At 39.3% G+C, this 7,627-nt stretch overlaps 1 protein-coding gene across 4 annotated transcripts in view; it reads left to right on the top strand.

Annotated features, from left to right (window-relative positions):
- Nucleotides 1-1,973: 1,973 nt before the first annotated feature.
- The window catches only part of RBM47 (RNA binding motif protein 47), a 25,744-nt gene continuing 20,090 nt past the window's right edge, over nucleotides 1,974-7,627 (top strand). For 3 of the 4 annotated variants that reach the window (XM_018564823.1, XM_018564822.1, XM_018564814.1), the window contains exon 1: nucleotides 1,974-2,077. The gene's annotated coding sequence lies outside the window, so the exon portion shown is untranslated. Of the gene's footprint in view, nucleotides 2,104-7,627 lie in introns of all 4 variants that reach the window. The other variant, XM_018564820.1, reaches the window with a different exon arrangement.

Raw genomic sequence — 7,627 nt, 5'->3', positions numbered from 1 at the left:
GGAGGCAGAGCAGCAACTGCCATATTGTAAAGCGTCACTATCACTTTGGCCATTCAGTAAGTACATATTAAAGTGTGTGTTTCAAAAAACACATATACAGTACATATCAGCAATTCATGCACATTTTTGTAGTGAGTGGTGTCAGCTCTGCCCTGTCTCTTTTGTTAAACGACTCATCCACTCCTACTCTTCACAATATAAAGGCTAATCATTCTGCAGTCCAAGATGAGACCTAGGAGGACTCTTTAAAATAGTGGAGAACATGTGCAATGAGCACAGAACAGCTTTGTACTTTTCAGAAGATCAGCATGGTTTTTTTGCACTTCTACAGTATTTGTTAAACCAAAATAGCAAAATGCTTCCAATGGTATATTTTACAGACCAAAGGGGAGAAAATAGGTGACAATCATTTAAAAAGTGTTTGAGTCACATTATTTACACTTATGGGATAAGGCAGTGCTAGGCCTTGTTCACACCAAATGCAGAGCAGATCTGCTCAGGTTTCTGCACACGCAGTGGGTTGTGGCGCGTTTTTGATGTGTTCCGGAATATATAATTTTTTTTTTTTAAGTTTATAATGGGCTTTCAGTGTGTTCCATGGCATTTACATGCATTTTTGATGTGTTTGCATGCGTTCCAGAGCAGATCCAGAGCAGGTAAAATAGGGCCTGCAGCAGTTTTTTTATCGCTCTGGAACTGCACGCTGCGATGTGAACTGGAGCAAAAAATACCGTTGGAATACATTGGACGCAGTTTTGATCCGGTCTGCAACTGCTCTGCACCTGCTCCGCACTTGGTGTGAACAAGGCCTTAAATATGGTTGCTATGAGTAGCTCCATTGCTCTGTGCCCGTGACATTATAAGGTTATAATGTCACGGGTGTATAAAGCTGCATCTTAGTGCAAAAGCTTCCTGTACATATATTATTTCAGGGAAGCTTGGATGATGTCATCCAATATTTGCATAGACTGTGCACAAACAACCTAGAATATCTTACATTTATCATCTCGCCTGAATGAGGGAAATTGCATCCACAGGCGGAACCTACAAAGCTTTGAACAGGGTTCCCTTATGTATCATATAAGATACAAGGCCATCTGCAACCTGCAAGGCCATCTATGTTTGTTTGTTTGTTTGTTTTTTAAAAAGGTGTAAGTTGTCACAAGCAGAAATCCTGACACAGGCGCAGGACTGCATGGTTTTAAAACCAGTATCTTTAGCACCTCATAAAGTAAATAAGTGTTTTTTGGGGGTCAGTTTAGTGTTGGGGGTTTTATAGTTAGTGTTTTATAGTTGGTTTTAGGTTAGGGTCCGGTATTGGGCAATTAAGTAAACGGAAACCTGTAATGGGAAAAAAATTGAGGTTTTCAGTGTTAACCTTCCCTTCTGAAAATGCTGGTTGCCTGGCTGACGTTTTTGTTTTTGTTTCCGTATACTTCAGTATCGGGGTTCAGACTTTCCTGATCTGCATACTTGTTCTAGGACAGTATGTGTCAGGAAGAACCAGTGTTAATATACCTTTAGATCTCAGCACAGATAGTCGCTTTTGATGTCCTTTGCATTTTCCAAGTTCTGTTTTTTAATCTTTTCCCTAGTTCTCTGTTATTTATCATTAGAATGTACTGCCAAGCAATCCTGCACTTTATCTAATCATTGACTATTTGCACAACGCCTTGTGCTAGGGCGAAGTTGTTTGTACCTAAAGCACTATGCAATGGCCACTTACTCTGCCTTGAAAGGGCAATCTAAGTATCAGATCCCAAACTCAATGTGAAATTTAATTCCTGTTTTTTTCCCTTTTTTCCCTCAAATACCAAGGCAAAAACTTTGTTCCTGATAAAGTTTAATGTGCTTTTGAACTGTACAGCAAATGCCAAATGTTAAGCCTGCCCCCTCCCTATCAGCTCCACCCATACAAGCTAATTACAGGTGCCCTTAGCAAATACCTTCCAAGGAATGTAAATGGGCCTTTGCTACTGACCAATAAACATATGAATGAGCTGCAGACCTTGTGACTGAGAGTGACTCCTCCACCAAAAGTGCTTTGTACTACTGACCTGTCAGCCAGGCTTGAGAGGTATGGGAATGCTTATACATTGTAAGGTGTGTTGTTTTACAAACCCATTTCCTTCGCTACAGTTTTTATTTTAATTCTATTTTTTTACTCTCTGCGTTGTATTTTTTTTTTCTAGGTATACTTCTAAACTAAAGGAAGATTTATATTTGTTATATTTATTATTATTATTGATACAGTTATAGTTGCATACAAGGAGCTGCATTAATACTACCGTATTATAGTGTAAGGGGTTATTTAATATTTTGCCATTTATTTATAATTTTTGGTAGATCGATTTCCAGCAACATCCTTTATGTAAATGCTTTACGTGTTAAGTAATTTTCAATACGCATTACAATGCTCTCTGTCTTATTGTGGCAATTTCCTGATCCTGGTGCTGAAATGATACCATAATCTTAGATCAGACAACCTGCAACTCTCTGGAGGTTGTAGTTCTGTGTGATCAAACATGTCTTGTGACTTGCAGCACAAGCTGGGACTTGTAGATCTACCGGTGCTGTAGAACCACAGGTTGCCAAAACCCTCCCTAATCTGGAAATTGAAGTTATGAATACTATCTTGATGTATATGTATCACAGCCTGTGGTTGTTTGAATTATCAGAACAATATACATTTGTTTTTCCAGTGGTGATATAGAAGTCATTTTGTATAGCTCAGCATTACATAAAGCATAGCAACATCATTTCATGCCATCGTTTTGATGTATAGAGCTTGCAGAAACTTAATAATGTATTTTATTGTCTTCGTTTCTGTAATTGATTGTTAAGTTGCTAGGCAGGTAAGATTTTAATTGTCAGGGATAATGAACAGTGACGGGTGTTCTGTAATTTAGCAGGTGTAGAATGTGCAGTGGCTACTTTTCGTTGAACAGCATACTTGGTGTATGTTCCAAGCTTTGCAGTCAAGTAGATGTTCTTGTTTAGTAGCTTTTTATGCACCACAGTTGCATACATAATCCTATTTACACAGCTTGTACCAAGGCTAGCTAGACATTAGATGTTGGTTGAATGTGCTTGCAAAATACAATCAAAGATTTTTTTTTCCTGTTGTTTAATGAACTTTTCAAAGTTTACATACAAATAATGTGTGAGTTGAAACCAAAATAAATATGCTAATTCACATTATTTGCTAATTTCATTGATGCCCTTATACCTAGATGAGCAGTTTGTGTTCAGACTTAATTTGATCACCGTCAGTTACCATAGTTGACCAAGGATTTATCTTATGGAAAAGAGTGGGAGGAACAGGAAAACCCTAATGATGATGCATATTTTTGGGGAAAACAATAGTAATCAAAGAAGGTTTTTGTATCATTCTCCCTGAGACTGGCCATTTGCTGTGGTCATAGGCATCAGCTCAGGAAAGTGACATCTCCTGTCTAAGTTAAAGGGCAACATACCCCTACTCATTAGTGATTTTGTAAACGATTATATATTGTCATTCGTACTGCTGTATTAGCGATTGTAATTCAAGTACATAGTTCCCTATGTAGTACATTGTGAGTCATGGTATTTTATAAAATCACTAGGAAGGTATTGTAGGTAAAGGTTATTGTGGTCCACACCGGCACTTTTTCAGGTTTTTCCTAAATCATTGGCTATGTATGAAAAGAAAAAGTAGTTTGGTTGAACAGGTTATCCAGGTACCTGTAATTCATGAGGCATGTTTGTCTTTGGCGTTGTTTTTACATGGTGTTGCACTTTACGACAGATAAGATATTGAGACTGATAAGAGGGCTGCCTAATCTGAGGTGGAGTAAACTTTCTAATCTTCTAATTAGTTTCAATTCTCCCTTCATTTGATTAAACCCATTCAGTGGTAAACAATCTGAGATTTTCTGTAGTGTTACCAATAGGAGCGCTGGACAATAACTGGTGCTTTTAGAGAGCTCCTATACCAGTTTTCATATAAGGGGTTAAGTGGGACAATGTATGAATTGTTCTCAAGTCAAATCCCATTATATGTCTCCCCTGACGCTGCCCTTCTAGACTGCAAGTTGTTTGTTGTCGTCTTACTCTTTCAACTTCACAGCAGGTTGGAGAAGATTATTTTCAAGGCTGTTCTGTTAGACCCCATTCACAACCAGCGATTTGTAGCACGGTTTCAGCTAAAAAATTACTCAAACATCAGCTCAATGTAGCTTGTCCAATGCATTTCAATGGAGCTGTTCACATCTCACAGCTCAATGTCGCCTGTAGCTTATCGCTCAAGCTTGTCGCTCGGACATGACTGATTTTTCGGCAGATTTAATTGTCGCGCTACAGAAGTGTCACTTTTGCACAGAAATATAAGAAGGAACATAAGCAGGAAACAAGAAGAGGAATTATGTCACATCAAGACCGCTTTTGATTGGTTACAGCCCAATGTAGCAGCTACAAACTCCCTGCCAAAAGTCGCAAATGTACACTGTAGCTCAATGTCGCTCAGCTCAAAATCTCGCTGGATGCAGCTCAGTGTGAATGGGGTCTGAGGGATAGTGGAACCTGTGTTGCTGTGCTTACACCTGTGGCTATCTGGCCATAGACATTGGCATATGACCATTTTGTACCCAAGCAGTCTGAGCCTCTGAAGACACTTTAGGGCTCATACATGCATGAATTTCCTGGACCAAACCCTCGTCAGCACTCTTATTAACATCAGTGCCTGTGGGAAGGTATTGATGTCTACAACACCAGCAACTATTGCTGCATCTCATATTTACTATAGCTTCGTGAAGCTGAGCACTTGGGGTTCTGAAAACTCAGTGTTTTAAGAAGCAAATCAGTTACCCCATTTTGAAACTCTTAGGAAACCATGATGCAGTATATGTTGATTCCAGAATATTCATAGAAATCATAAAAGTTCCCACTTTTTGAACATTAATGGAAAATGTGAATGTGACATTTATGAAACACAATGCAATACAATAAAATGGTATTGCCTTGTATTTAATAAAGGTCAGATTTCACATTTTCCATTAATGTCCAAAAAGTGGGAACTTTTATGATTTCTATCAATATTTTGGAAGCAACACTATGGAACTGTGATCGGCCTCATTATATTGTGATTATATTTATATATCTATGTATGTGTGTGTGTGTATATATATGTTTAGACTCCACCTCATAGTTCCCTTATTTGAGAGAGTTTAGTAGTATGTTGATTCCAGCCTGTATCTTAGACACCTGTTCCTCTCTATTTAGGCCAGGTTCACATCTAGGCGTTTTCAGTTTTGTACGTTTTTCTTTTCTGTGCGTTTTTGCTTTTAAAAATGCACCTTTCTCTCTGCATAGAGATATATCTATTGAAGCCAAAACCACACGGCATCCACCTGCAAATAGCTCCTACATCTTTTTGCGTGACAGGAGTTTTCCTGTACGGAAAACAATGCTAAGGTGTGAACAGTCACAATTGACTTGCATCGAAATGCATGTTTTGCGCGTTTTCACACGACTAGATCCGTGCATAAAAGCACTCGGGTATGAACCAGGCCTACATCAGCAGATGGCTTGTCGAACATGCTCAGAGTATAACTGGGTCTTTTTTGGTACCCCAATGTGATTGTCCACACCTTGGTTCCTGGTACGATTGTTGCACACAAATTGAAAACCCACACAATAGGATGGAGATATGAATGTGTTTGAGAGCGGTGGTCTATCGCCAGCAGTTTGACATCCCCAGTCCTTCCCCTGTGCAGTCACTACATCTCTCCCTTCAGCAGGTAGTGTAAGTGCTGATGATTGGGGAAGTAGCTATGACAAGGCACTAAAAAATGGCAGACACGTAAAGTGTTTTATTCACTTTTTGTATAGAGTGGAGGAGGGTTAACGTGACACTGAACTCAATAGTTAAATCTTAAAAATGCATTCAAGTACCTTTTAACTATTAACAAAAATCCAGCTTATTTGTGCATCACTCATCTGTAGATTCTCAAATCATCTCTGAATCGGTGCTGACAGTGTCCTTCCTTCTGGAGGGTGGCTACTTTTGTTCCCCATGGTTCCACAGTATAGTAACTATTGCTCTGAGCTTGCTCCTATGATGGACTACAATCTTATGTTTAGTTTACTAATTTGTATCGAGATTGTAGTCCATCACAGGACTAAGCTTGGGGTGGTGGCTACTTTACAACACACACAGGGACCTCCATGGAACTGCCACTTACTGTATAGTGGAGGAAACCCCAGATGCCATATCATCCAGTGAAACATTATGCACATTTCCCCAAATAGTGGGACAGATATTGTCCATCTCTCAGATGCATGAGCTATTGTTCAGGCAGCCGACTGCCTCCATTCATGCTAATCAGCGTAAATGCAGGAATTTCCACTGCCGGTTATTGTATTCAGGCAGCTGCCTGAATACCCTGGCAATTACTGCGTCTGATAGGATGCAGTCACCATTTGGCCAATAATTTTCCACCCAGATTTTGAAATCAACTTTTGTTGAGCTGGAAGGTGCTGACGGTGCCACAGCAGATATCTTCTGAAAATCAAGCATTCGATGGCCATCAACCACCGTTTTATGTGCTTGTTTGTTGAAACAGACATCATTTTATTGTTGGATGTAACATGCACATGCAACTGCCATCTAATGTCTAATTTTCTATTATTCTGACTTAACACATTACCTCATCTGCCAAATTAGATTTTTAACCTTAGAATGTTAGGTTGAGCATGTCCAGGAAGAATGGCAAGCAGTCAAAGATCTATCTACCGTATGCTTGTTCTTATTTCCACCCCACCTGTGCTGTCTCTCCACAGCTCAAACAAGAGCACCTTGTAACACGTACATGATCAACAGTGTGTTACCTTTTCTACCAACCATTACTCGTTCTCACATATGAGTTGAACACTACACAGCATATTGAGGCAACCAATTTTAACCATGTTGCTTACACACTTTAGGCTGCGTATGGTCACCCATTTATTGTATGTTTCAACTCAAAATGGGCAGCATATTTGTGAATTTTCAAGACAAATATATCATTTTAGTGCTGGACATGCAAAATTTTCACAGGGTGTGTGCTGCAATTGAAAGGGTTAAAACAGCTCACGTACATCAGCCAGGTAGGTATCTGTCACAGGTCATATTTTTCTCACCTTAAGTATTATTGTACCCTTTAGACAAGTATGATTACATGTTATAAATTTAACCAAAGAATGCTAGGTGCAAAGATCTTCCTGCTTCGCCCAACACCCTAGTTAAACATTGGAATATATTTATTACATTAACCCTGTGCAGAGGTTAGTGAATGCTCATGATAGCTATATCCCTTAACAGTCACTGTAAACCTTTATTTCACAATTCCTATAAAAGGGTTATACAAATATTTCAGATCAGAGGTCAACCCTGAATTGCTGCACTTTGCAGCTCAGTTCTGCCGATGTGACAGAAATCCAGATATGAAGATTGGCACCCCCCTCTTCCCTCCACCCTACACTAAATCAGCTGCTGGTTAAATGCTTGGTTTCTACAAGTCAGTCATTGGTACCTTGGATTAATCAGTAACTTCAAAATCAGCACTGGTTTCTACAGAGAGGCCTGTAGGGAAAGGTCAGGAGTGAGTGC

The sequence above is a fragment of the Nanorana parkeri genome, unplaced genomic scaffold (genome assembly GCF_000935625.1).
Source record: "Nanorana parkeri isolate BGI_ZX_2015 unplaced genomic scaffold, ASM93562v1 scaffold24, whole genome shotgun sequence".
NCBI lineage: Eukaryota > Metazoa > Chordata > Amphibia > Anura > Dicroglossidae > Nanorana > Nanorana parkeri.
The sequence above is the reverse complement of the archived record's forward strand: the minus strand, read 5'-3'. Positions and strand labels throughout refer to the sequence as shown.